At 40.0% G+C, this 13,787-nt stretch overlaps 1 protein-coding gene across 3 annotated transcripts in view; it reads right to left on the bottom strand.

Annotated features, from left to right (window-relative positions):
- LOC139117270 (beta-1,3-galactosyltransferase 1-like) overlaps nucleotides 1–13,547 on the bottom strand; it is a 109,208-nt gene extending 95,661 nt beyond the window's left edge. For all 3 annotated transcript variants that reach the window (XR_011548489.1, XM_070680224.1, XM_070680223.1), the window contains exon 1: nucleotides 13,018–13,547. The gene's annotated coding sequence lies outside the window, so the exon portion shown is untranslated. The remainder of the gene's footprint in view (nucleotides 1–13,017) is intronic.
- Nucleotides 13,548–13,787: the final 240 nt, after the last annotated feature.

Genomic DNA, 13,787 nt, shown 5'->3' on the forward strand with positions numbered 1-13,787 from the left:
CTTTTCAGGGATAAAAGAAAAATCGTGTTTTTGACTCAAAATACCAAAACAAAGGCGGAAAGCTACCTTAGTAAGAAAACGTTTCATCGGCTTAGTTTTTCGAATTTTGAAAATTGTATTTTTCTCCATGGAGTTAACACAGGCATGGCAGCCATTTTGATTTCTAGATAGCCGTAAATCTCGGGTTATTTGTTTCTATAGTGACAAAATTTGCACGGTGACACCCCCCCCACCCCCACCCCCAATTTTTATTCTTGCTTTTGAAGGAGAATGGTGGAAAGAGTCCTTAAGGAAAGTTTGAGCAAAAGTTTAAGACTTGCACTTTCGAGGCGCATACTACCTTAATAAAATAATAACAAACGCTGTCGACGTAAGCCTCTCAAGAGCCATAAACCCATGAGAATAACAAAGTAAGTAAATCTCTAAAATTTTCTCCGACTCAGACGAACCCGAGATTATCTTCACATATTGCCGACGTGTTCAGAGGCCAGACGATCACGGTGGTATCATTCATGTTTGAGAGATTAGCTTGTCATCCGACCGTGATTTGTTGAGGGAAGATCTTTTTCTCACGAGACTTATATACGGTCCTAATTTTGAAAAGTACATATACCAGGATTCTGCGCATTTCGTAGGCTGTAACGGTTTTGAAAACTATCAAGTAGCCACGCAGAGCCATCTTCGCTTGCCGAGGTATCTTATCCGGGCAGCTGGATACTCCCCGAAATCTGGTAGTTAGTGGGAAGTAACGGACCTGTGCGGACCTGTGCAGAGCGGACAGCGCGCAAATTACATTCAGGTTGCCATCGAAAACTTTACGAACTTCATTGTTTTCAACGTCATAAAGTTTGGTCATTCTGTATGGCGCCCATCTTGTCTCCATACCTATGCATTTCTGACGTATAATTCTTAGCATTTTGGCGGCTTTGGGATAAAAGGAAGATATATAAATCAACAGTAAAAATGGAACATTTGAATAAGTATATGGTATATGAATATGTATATGGTAAGAAAAGTTGGATAGTTTTGAGCGCAGTTCACGTAAACAATCATGCTTTGACGCACGGTTACACAGCTAAATAGAAAAACAGAGAGGAATGGAGATAGATAAAAGAGAAAGAGCGTATGGATGGAGGATAATTTAGAATCATGATGAATAGCCAAAGAGAACGTTAATCTTACACCATATTGGGAGAGACAAGGCTGAGAAGGACAGGGAGATGTTGAAATGGCCGCTGCAGTTTTTAAAGTGGCTTTTAGTCTGGAACCTTGACGTGCCTGGATTTCAACAAGATGGTGATATCTGAGGCGTGTGCTATCCCGCTGCTGCAGAATGCATAATGTAAGCGACTCGCACTGAAAGTCTCAAATTAGCAGTCGACGCTTGAAATGGGCTTTGCCCGTCTACTCTCTATAAAAACATACTGTCAACATTTCGGCATTAATAAAGGTAGAATGAGCCTATGAGACAGGACTTTTGGACCTTCAATTTTTTTCCTGTTCATTTCGGGTTAACTTTGCAGCTTCTGTGGACTTATTTGTAAACCCGTGCAGTAAAATGCTTTTCTTCTCTTTTGTGACGGTCAAAAAAATGTCTTCCTATCCAGCTGAGACAGGATACAGCGGTCACTTTAGTCGAAAATATCGGTAAATTTAAGAACTTTGCATCTCCAATCCTAAATTTTGCACGATGACCAAATATTTATTTTCATTCAAGACTGTGGAAAACAATGCTCTGAACTTTCCTCGAGAAAAGTTTGAACAACATTTAAAAAGTGTCTATTTCTAGGCGCGCAGTATCTCAACCCTTCAAGCGCTACAGTCAAATTTCGTAACCTATACGCATACAATTTTTTAGGGTGATCCAGACAATTTTTGGGATATTTTCCCCAATATTTCGATCAAAAACTGTAGCCAACTAAAAGTTGTGTTCCTTTGGTATAGAGTTATGAACAAAATGCAGAAAATTTCATAAATAATTGTGAAATGTTGCACAAAATTTTTTTATGAGATCAATTACAGCTCTCAAAAGGCTAAAGCAGTATACACGAATATAACTGGTAACAATTTCGCAGTACACTGGTACAGGACGTCGATCGCTCACACTCGACCGTCCGAGCGACTTCAAACGTTAACCACAGTACGGCCGGACAAATTCAACCGCCCCTGCGTTATAATGGCAATATGTTTGTTAATTCTGTCGTAAAAGGAAAATTGTTTACCTAACGCCACATTTTCTCTGTTAAAAGTGAATCACCAAGAGACAGTCGTTACTTTTTATGTTTGATTTTAAGATGCGTTTTAATGGATTTCACGGAACCTTTTCCAATGCCCCGTGGGGCGAGAAGCAGACGACTGTGCTGGAGACCGTCTGATACGCCAAGCTGAGCATGCCTAGATGAATGTGCAACGATATTTGCATGGGGTCAAAACACGCTTGTAAGCTGCGATCAACTGTACTATGAACTTCACAAGCGGCCTTACAGACATTCTGGCGGAGAGAAGACATTGTAACTGTAGGTAAACTCAGTATTTGTCCACCACATCTAAGTAAATATTATACTGACATTTGACCGAACCGGAGTCAAACCCGCAAATCGCAGGCCCGTCCTGTCTATCCGGGCACTCGGTACAGTAGCACCAGTGAATTCGAAAGAATGATCACTGCACAAACACAGATTTGAAGATATTCGATGAAGCTGATGATGAATACAAAAAAAAACCATGATGCGTCGCCGAGGCCCCGCTGGAATGAACACAATGGCCTTCGGGGCAAATGGCCAACACAGATTCTGATCAGATTTCAGTTTACGTATACAACAGTCGACATCTCATTGAGTGATAGGCGGATTGGTGACTGGATCCGCGTACTCACAGATGAGAAGCAAATTGTAAACTGGCAGCCTGATTAAATTCTTAGATACTGACTTAGTCTCTAATGACATAGACTATTGTCGTATCAGACAACTTGAACCACGAAGGAACGGGTCGTCATAACGAAAACACTGATTGGTTAAAACGATGATGAAATGAAGGTGTACGTGTTCTTCCCAAAATTTTACAAAAACCAAAGCATATATTGTGTGACGTACGAACGTATGTATGTATGTATGTATGTATGTATGTATGTATGTATGTATGTATGTATGTATGTATGTATTTATGTATGTATGTACGTATGTATGTATGTAATATGTACGTACGTAACGTATCTACGTTGGTGCTGTACGGTTACAAAATTTACGATCACAAATTCAAATATACAGATATGAAATGCTGGCGAAATAGACTGGAAAAGATGTGCATCATGAAACTCAGGATAAAATTTAATTTCCTCTGCTAAATTTAAGCCGTTCGTTGAAGGAGGTACTTTGTGAAGTATAGTCGTACTTTGCGCCGGTTGTTGATCACAAGCCCAACCGCTGTCAATCGACACAAGGCACGTACTTGACCATCACTCAAAGTGAAGTACTAGGTGACCCGCGCAGAAAACATTTGTAATATACTTGGGATTGATCGTGTTTGGTGGTAAAAGGCAAATGTAACCGTTACCGGCTAAGTTCCCGCCTACTGGTGAGTTATGTCATTGCGCTTGTATTCAACGTGTCTCACTGAATCTGCTTTTCGTCAATTTTTCGTGAAAAATATGAATGATGGAGCAAACAACAGCCATAGTTTTGAGCTTCCGGAGTTCGCAAGGGCCAAGTTTCTTCGGCGGACAGACAAGCGAAGGACAATTTTTCATGAATTAAATTGTATACTGACTATTATTACCTGGGGATTTTGGCAGGTCATCGATAATCCGCCTGACGCGAGAATATAAAGCCAATTTCATGTGATCTCTGTCTACTGCACGCGACTAACATTTCGTTGGTAACACAACTTCCGTCAAAATGATGTGCAAAATATGTAGATACACTGCAGTACGAAACATGATAAGCGTGAAACTGACTATAACCTTTAAAAGTCTGATGAAAGTAATTAGCTAAGGAGTAAATGTTCCGAAATTATCTTGATTTTGAAACCTTCAAAATGGTATACATTCTGTGTGCCGATTAAATCTTTCCTTAGAATCGATCTCTATGCACCGGTGAGAGAAAGAAGCGTCTCCAAACGACATCTGCCTAGTAGGTTTGGCGCCTTCTTGAAGCCATTGAAGAGGCGCGAAACGACGGGATGGCATTTCACGTTTTCTTTCACTCACCATTTCTGACATTAAAATGTCCAAGCCCAGCGCGTCATTTATAGTATCTCTCTTAGTAATTAACAAGCGACCTAGCGGCCGATATAGCCCCGCTGTGTTTATGTAGAGAACAACTATTTTGACACATGTTGATGAAGGTGGAAATCTTTGATAGCTCAATGCAGTGGCCAGAAAAAAGTGGCTAAAATAGCTGCAAAAATACACAATTGAAGATTTCATCATACTTTGAATATATCACATCGGATCATCCCTAAGAACATGTCAACCAAAGCTATCTGATGAATAGTTTTTTGAGAATAAAATTTTCTGACCAAAAATGGCAACGATTGCCCTTCAAAATAAAAATTGCAGATTTCATCATAATTTCAAAATATCAAATTTAGTTCATCTGTAGGAACCTGCATATCGAATTTCAAAGCTATCAGACCAGCACTTTTCTAGAAACACATTTTTTGACCAAAAGTGGAAAAATTGCCCCAATTGCAATAATACGAAATTGCAGATTTCCTCATTATTTCAATAAATATCATTTAGATAAAAATGGCAAAAATTGCCCCAAAAATACAAAATTACATATTTCATCAGAAATTAAATATATATTACTTAGTTTATCTAATAGAAACCTGTATACCAAATTTCAAAGCTATCAGGTGAGTAGTTTTGGAAATACACATATTTTGACCAAAAATGGCAAAAATTGCCCAAAAATACAAAATTGCATATTTCATCAGAAATTCAATACATATTACTTAGTTTAACTATAGAAACCTGTATACCAAATTTCAAAGCTATCAGATGAGTATTTTTGAAAATACACATTTTTTGACCAAAAGTGCAAAATTTGCCAAAAAATACAAAATTACAGATTTCATCAGAAATTCAATATCTATTACTAAGTTCATCTATAGAAGAGTGCATACCAAACTATCAGACTAGTACTTTTTGAGAAATACACATTTTTTGACCAAAATGGCAAAAATTGCCCCAAAAATACAAAATAACAGATTCATCAGAAATTCAATACATATTACTTAGCTCATCTGTAGAAACCTGTATACAAAATTTCAAAGCTATCAGATGAGTATTTTTGAAACTACACATTTTTTGACCAAAAGTGCAAAATTTGCCCAAAAATACAAAATTACAGATTTCATCAGAAATTCAATATATTACTAAGTTCATCTATAGAAACCTGTATACCAAATTTTAAAACTATCAGACCAGTACTTTTTGAGAAATACATTTTTTGACCAAAAATGGCAAAAATTGCCTTAAAATGTAAATTTGCATATTTCTGCACAATTTGAACAAATCTGAAATAGATTATCCCTAGGGACATATGTACCAAATATCAAAGCATTCTGACTTGTAATTTGAAGAAGAAGATTTTTAAAGATTTTTTTACCAAAAATGACAAAAATTGCCTTAAAAATGCAAATATGCAAATTTCACCACGATTTGAACAAATCTGACTGAAGTCACCCTAAGTAAACTGCATATCAAATTTCAAAGCAATCGGACAAGCGCTTTCAGAGAAGAAGATTTTTACCAAAAACACCAAAAAATGCCCCAAAAATACAAATATGCAAATTTCACCACGATTGAGCAAACTTAAGTGAGGTCACTCCAAGTGAACTGCATATAAAATTTCAAAGCAATTGGACTTGCGGTTTCAGAGGAGAAGGCAATTGTCGACGGACGACGGACGACGACGACGGACGACGACGGAAAATATCAACCTATTTGATAAGCTCCGCGTCGCTGACAGCCGAGCTTAAAAGTCGGAAGCGTTCACCTTGAAATAAGAATAATCCTAGGAATGCTGATAAATAGTGCTGTTGACTTCTAGTGGCTCACACCTCACATGATGTGTCGTGGTCGCGGTGATAAACCGAAAAACCGAAAAACAACCGAGAGCAGCTATATTATAAATGGTATGCTGATTGCCTTTGCTATTTCCTTCTGTCGAATTGTACCTTTGTGTTGTAAAGATAACGATGGGCGGATATGTCTGAGCGATTTTACAACGTGCGGCATTATTTACGCTGTACATCTACATCTGTTCTTCTTCGGTTTACATTTATTGCTTTCCTCGCAAATCGCTTTAACTTCTCCTCCATCTATACATGAGTGAAAACGCATGAGGAAAGCTAGATCTGTACGTAGAGGCATGAAACTTAAGTAACAGATACAACAGAAATGATTACTCTGTACTTGAGGTTTTTACTTACATATACATAGATATATGTATAACTAATATAAAAAGTAAATCGCTCTGCCATACAGGTATCGAGCACTGTTTCACACCGTGAAGATTTCCGAACATTATAGGGTATATATTATATATATATATATATATATATATATATATATATTTGCAAATTTGATATGTTGTTATAATTTATCAGGCATTTTTCCGAGAGAAAAAATTCTTTGATTTCATGGTCCTAGATGGTATCCGAAAAACAACCCCTCCTCTACAAGCTAGAAGCCCGCTTCCACACACATTTTCTCACAAAGAACCAGCCGCCTACATTGATGGCAGCCGCATTTCGGGAGTCATCGTCAGTGAAAAGCGGGTCAGACTATGAACAAAACATCTCTTCCAGCTATGATGAATCAACTACTGTTCACTAAATTCGAACACCGATCGATTTTAGCGTAAGCAGGTGACATTTTAAGTGTAAACCGTAAGACAGCCCCTTTTTGAAATTTAATCTTTGCGACTCAAGCTTTTGTAAACGCTATGCTTCATACTGTACGCTGACGACCTGCAATACGGCCTCTGGGAATTCACCGTCAAGGCGCCGCGTCAAACCAAGGTTGATTAGGTATCCTTTTCCATATGTAAAATAATGAGCTTTTACGCATGTCTTTGCGAGTACGTTGACCCTAAATGAACTCCGGTGGATTAGACATTGATAAAGATACGTGTTCCAGTGGATGTTCGTCAGCTTTCTCGCTGGAAAAAAGTCAAAAGGTATGAATATCCGATCTTTGCTCCTTGGCTTTAAAGGTATACTGTCACCTGTTCCATTTTTGCCACAGTTACCATGGAAAGAGAAAATCTAACCAATCACACATTTTAAGGGGTGGCCTCATTTTAAAAAACAGCGCCCTCAAATGGGCTTTTTGAATACCAAGGAACGCCTCTTTGACCATATATGGCCATATTTAGATTATAGGTGACTGTATACCTTTAACGGGATGGTACTGGCCGCGACTACGAGAACGGCGACGATGACAGTAGTGGACGATGACGTGGTGATTACGATGACGATGGTTGCAGCGAAAGATTAGAAATGCTCACATTTCTACTACAGAGGATTTCTGACGTAATATAGCTAAGGCCCGAAAGGAATAATGACGGGCTTGCTATCTTTTCATCTTTCGTCATCAACACAACTGAGACACGGAACTGACACCAGTATCGGTTCAACTGCACTATTCTTGCCTCATGACCTGAGTGACCTTACCACTCAAGACACTATCTGTTGGGGAGTTTTATTTTATTTTGATTGATGGAATGTACCCCTACCGTTTGCTTTATTAGTTTGTCTGGTACCAGGGTTCTCTTGACAGCTGATACTTTCTCAAAATAAACAATTTCACTGGCGCACGTTACCTCGGAAAGTCACTGAGCACCTGGCTGGGTGAATGCGCACAATGTTGATACCTGATTTTCGCCTTCCCTAAATTTTGATGTATTTCTTGTCCGATGAACATGGCAGGTGATGTTTAAAGGCTATTGTAACCACTAAAGTTAAGTGAAATTTCATTATTACGGTTCGTGTTGAAGCCACGGACAGAGCCCATTGCTTCTACACGCTAATAGGCTATCCAATGTCGCCGCTTTATGCCATCGATACGGCTTAATTAGTTTCATAACGCAATTTTAACACACCTAAAAAGTACAGGCGCGAGTTGCAGTTGTATTGCCATGCTAGCATTGCCGTGTTCCTTTGTAGGTGTATCAGATATCTGGGTTGGTTTGTAGTTACTTCGAGTTAAACTGATAGAGCAAATTCATTTGCTGCAAACTAAATTACTTCAGGAATCGATTGATTTCGGTGGACTTAAACAGTAAAACTTCTTTTGTATTTCATAGCATGTGTACACTTCGAAAAAGGGCAATCGCAATTCGCTTTGTTGGGATTTCAACAACAAGAGGATTATTCCATTTTTTATTCCCATCATCACAGACTCGTGATTCAAGAAAGGCGAGGGAATACAATTGGGAAATGCCATCATGCGGTTTACATCTCTGCTCACGGCGTTCACTAAAATATTCATTCCTTTCGAGCCGAAGAAACATGAAATGATTTTCTTTCCCCTTACGCCCACCGAGCAATTATTGAAAACGTATTGGAAAGTAGTGTAGACGTTATTAGAGTTGCTGTGCATGCGTTGCTGGCATAGAGTGGAGAGCCATGTTGTCAAAATCCTTCCCTTCTGTCATTGAGCTAACGGTGACCTACTTTTCTCAGTCACGCTCTGCTAGAAGGTATCACGGTAATATAGACAGTCCTGTAATTTGTCTGCTGCATGGTGTCATAATTAGCCCGTCTATAGGGGAACAATTCTCAGCGAAACGCGATAAATTTACCCAAAATGTTCCGGTAGAATAATTGGGGTTATCGCCGCGCATCTTTCAAATTCAACCATTTACCATTTTTCATTTCGTCAAAGAATTTTGCACATCGCCTGACGTCAGCCTTCCATCGATACGTGACCGAATTTTGAAGTATGGTTTTAAAAATATAACATAATAGTTAATCGGCCTTCGGTTCATATCATCTGGAATACAACATCGGCGCGGCGTCACCTGTATCGTTGACCCCGGAGCGAGATCGGGCCGAGACAATCAAAGAGACGTCGCCATCTTTGATATCATTTTGCGCGCGTTTATTTGCATTGATGTAATTTACCTTATTCTACTGACTGAAACCGTTACAATCTAGCGCGCGAAGGACGTAACCGTCTCAATGACGCAATCATACAAGAAGTTATGTCATTGAAGTATTGAGGTTTTGTTTGAGGGCGGGTTTTATAGCGAAATTTGGAGTGACCATTTTCATACGAAACGAAAAAAATAAAGTTTAAGTCAGGTTAGTACGCCTATTTATGTTTGAAAAACATGATACGCTATGAAAGGGCTATAGTATATACGCATTGCATTGGCTGAGTCAGGCTACATGGTTTTTTATTTACATACTCTGTAATTAAGCAAGGTCTTTTTCCTTTAAAAGTGACTGTAAGCTTATTAGGGTTGACGGCAAATAGCGCCAATTAGAATAGGGCGACATTCCATGATGTTATATGCAACTTTATGAAATGATGAAATATTGTCAAGACGGAGACAGGCAACTGTCGTGACTGCAGTATGGCTCGCTTGGTCGCTTATCTATGTTTCAATAAAGATCAGGCACTGAATCAGTCGTCAAGACCTCTCATTTGTGAACTACCTCTCACTTTTTATCTGTCTCTGCTTGCGCATGCGCTGAAGTGAGTGGCTGTCCAAGTTGTATGTTTCGAAACTGTCACCGCGCCAATATTCTTTCAAATTCGTGAAAGTAATGCCTATGAAGTAAGCACACAGACTAGACGCAAGTCTGGAACGGTAATTGTTTTAATAAAATTGAATTTCAAATGGAAACATTCACACGCTTGCCCTCCTTGGCGATCTAAGTTAAACAAGCCCATTGCCTTAATTTTCTGGAACGGCGCAAAGAAACCAAGGGTTGCCTGAACTTGGACCGTAACGTCCGGTCCGATCAGTCTTCGTTGCCATAGCAATAACGCCTCGCACGTTCACACTTTCAACACCGCACCTGAGCTATTATCTTAAAAATCGAGGACTCTGCGATCAGTATCCTCTGTACGGAAACGATTGAGAAAAACGTCACACGTTCTTAGCAGAGTAGAGTCATTATCACTTTCCAGTCAGAAAACGATGGCTGAAAGATGAAATTTTTGATATGTTTTGTCTCCGTTTTAGCTGACAAAGCAAGCTATTTAATAAAACACGAGCGCAATGCAGGCGGAAACTAATTTATGCTTAATGGAAAATGAACGGAAATAAAACAAGATTATTCTTTGTTATAACAATGAGATTTCAGTTCAGAGTTGTTCAAAATTTCTTGAAAGTCAATCATTTAAAATAGCGTTTTAATTTAAAATATCGGATATGCAGAGCCACCAATTTTAATCCAACAATGCGATTATTTCACAAGCAACTGACACTGAAAATGACTGAAAAGCTTTAACAAAAGAAATCTTATTTTCTGTAACTGTGGTCCCCCAAACGCCAGCTCTATCTTCAATTAGATTGATAGCCGTACTGGTAAATATTTTTACTAAAGTTAATGGTGGACATTGTGGGTATGTTTGTCTTTTTCCCTCCTTTTCTTGAGTGTGATTGAACCGATGTGCGTCACAGGTGCCACTGAACGAAACGAGGTCGCGCTGTTGACCGAGCGCTAATTAATGATTTCAGGGAAACGCGGGGTTCTCTCGGTACTTTCGCGCGCTAACATGTTCTGGGCGCGTAGGGGCCGATTCGAACGTGACAGTGCCTATCATTAGGCACGATGCAAAATCTTGGTCTGCGATTTTAACAAGACTTTCGGGGAAATCACGCATTCAAGATTGACATAACGAGTCCTTTGCACACCCATCAATCTTATGATGGAAGGAAGAGAAATAACACGTCAGGGTTCCGACCTCAATCTGCAGTTACGGAAGTGAACAAAAGGCGAAAAGCCGACAAAATGTGTCCAGATTTCTGTCGGCAGGAGCCAGTGTCGCACGCGATTCTGTCTTCTGATAGCCATCAGTGCTATTCGCGCGATACGGAAAATCCACAGTGTGAGCTAATGCTATTGCCCTGTTAAAGTTAAACGCAAGGTTTCCATATCTGACAGTTTTGCATTTTGTATGTAAAGTCAATTATTGGCTGAAAGAAGCAAAAACAAGAAGCAGTATGGTTTCATATTGGAATAAACTTTTAAAGTTGTGAAATATCCCCGATGTAGCGCGTGATAGCTGATGGGTAACATTTGCTATTAAATTTTAGTTGTTCGTAAATCTCTAAATTTAAGTCTATTAAGAGTACACTTTCTCCCAGCCCTTTCTAGAAGAAATTTGCAATCGGACCGTTTCCTGATATCCTACAGCAAAAACAGGATGGTTGAACAGTCTCATATACATTACGTTTACTTTTTTGTACGTGGCACACAAGTTTTGTAGATAACATTGTAGATAAGGAGAACCGACTCATTTGAGTGTCTGGACTGAACACACAAGGGAATTGCTAAATTACTGAGTGTGTTGATAGTAGAGACTGAAGTTAATTAGTACAGCACTCTGGCTAAACAAACCATAAAACAATGTATACATACTGAAGCCAATCTGTTGTTATAGACATACAAGGATAAACAGTGGAGTGGAGTGTTACATGATTAGTATTTTACTCAAATGAGTCGGTTCTTCTTATCTACAATGGTATCAACAGAACTTGTGTGGGACATTCAAAAACGTAAACGTAATGTATATGAGACTGTCCAACCATCCTGTTTTTTGCTGTATTCCTAATTTACCTTTTAACATGGGTAGTGTTACAATACATTTTTGTCTGTATTTTGTCTCCTTTGTGCCTGAAATATATCTAAGACTTGAAATAATCTCCGCTGCGCAGGCGCTAAATCCAACGGCAATATTCGGCTACGATCGGGCCAGCTGTCGTAATCTGGTAATGTGGTTGGAACAGCGAGTAAATTTGGTCGCACTGCTGCCAATGGTGGTGAGATTGTGAGTCCAGCTGACAGCCAGAATATCACTGAACACCGCTGGCCTCTCAGTCAGCTCTGTCACCGAAGTCCTACGGGAGAGACCCTTTAATTTCAAAGTGGAAAGACCGCCAACAACTATTGATCAGCGGTGCACGACTAGAACGGACAAGAGGTTGTTCGGTGCATACCTTGAATAATTGTTCTAAGGCTGTCATGGACTCCATCGCGAGATTTCGTCCCTATCTCTTCTGAAATCCTCGTCAATACGCGTTTCTCCTGTGAAGCGGTCTGTGAAAAATGTTACTTTTCCGGACTATATCATCCTTTTCATGTCACAGCTAGTACATAAGCAGCCGAGCATATGTGGAAACACGCACTGTTATCAATGGCGATGGCAAATTAATAATCCCCGGTTTCTTCTTAGCGACTGGAGCTTTTCAGCTTGCTAGGAATATTTTAAAAATTAATGTCTTGTTTTGAACGGATTCTGACATTTACCCTTATTCATATGACAATGGGCGAAACGTCTTTTTCGATTTCAGAGTGAAAATTGCTATATATCGTTTAAGCGGAGTGGATGGACACTTGGAAATTTTATCATGTCGGATCTGGTATAAACACGCAAGAGCGACGACAACAACACATGCTATTAAAGACAAATGCGTCACGAGTTTTGTTTTTCGTCCATTTTAACCGTGTGACGAACTATGGATGGTTGCCCACAGCTGTTCACTCTTGAGCGGGGCATTGTATAGTGAACGATCACCGGCCGATACTGTGTCGTATTTTCCGCCGTACCATGGGGCTGTCACTGTCAGTCTTGCATTACAGCGTCTGTCAATATGTCTGTCTCCCCGACGCAGAGTCAGGGAGGGACTGTGATATGTGGTCGGGTGTACTGCTTTAACATAACAAGATACACAATCAATGAGCGATCAACGGCAAAGTATCACACGTACTCACGACAGTGTATTATATCTGAAACCGTAGCAATTACATAATAATAATAATCGTACTTATTACCTTTTTTCAGCTGTATTTGTACGCCGGTCGTGTTAAGCTGGCTTGGTGGTGGCAGTCGCGACGCCACGCCGATGTCGTGACAAAATGTGCGTACGCTGGGGCCAACACAGGACTCGGAATTCACCCCAGAGTTTAATGCAATTCGATGCAAAGCAGAGCAAGCAAGGTCACCGACGTGTGGACCGTGTACTGATACACTGATACGAACGGTGCGTTGCTTTTGTATCTTCCTGTTCAGAGCAGAGGCGAGTCCGTCGCCATGATGACAGGCAGTCTAACCGAGAGGTTTCCTTGACCAGCTGGTGGATTGGTAAATCGAGTCGAAACCTGCCTTGGTAACGCGAAGACTCAAATGAAACCGTGACAGTGTGTTCGGCAGAAGCGCTGTCTCAACTGTTCAACGCGGTCAATCCCGGTCTACCAGCGCGAATTAATTCTCATTAATATGTTTTTTCGTACAGCGTACAGGGCATGCGCAGACGCTTCGATTAGCTCCCAATCCAGCATAATGTACCCGGGCCCTGTTGTTGTCATGAACAGTTGCTATACGATGTGAAAGTCGGTGTCTTCAGCTATCAATTGCTTCCCAATGTGAACGTTGAGGCGAAAATGCAACCGAAAAAAATGAAGGAAAAAAGCACGATAAACTCGAATGACCCATGGAGTCTGTATTGAAACACGGGGAAATAATATTTGCATAGTTCACATGGGTCAACAATCATCAGATCTGGTTGCCTAGTTACGAGCGCGCTAAAATAGACACGTCGGTG

Source organism: Ptychodera flava, chromosome 18, assembly GCF_041260155.1.
Source record: "Ptychodera flava strain L36383 chromosome 18, AS_Pfla_20210202, whole genome shotgun sequence".
In the NCBI taxonomy this organism is placed as follows: domain Eukaryota; kingdom Metazoa; phylum Hemichordata; class Enteropneusta; family Ptychoderidae; genus Ptychodera; species Ptychodera flava.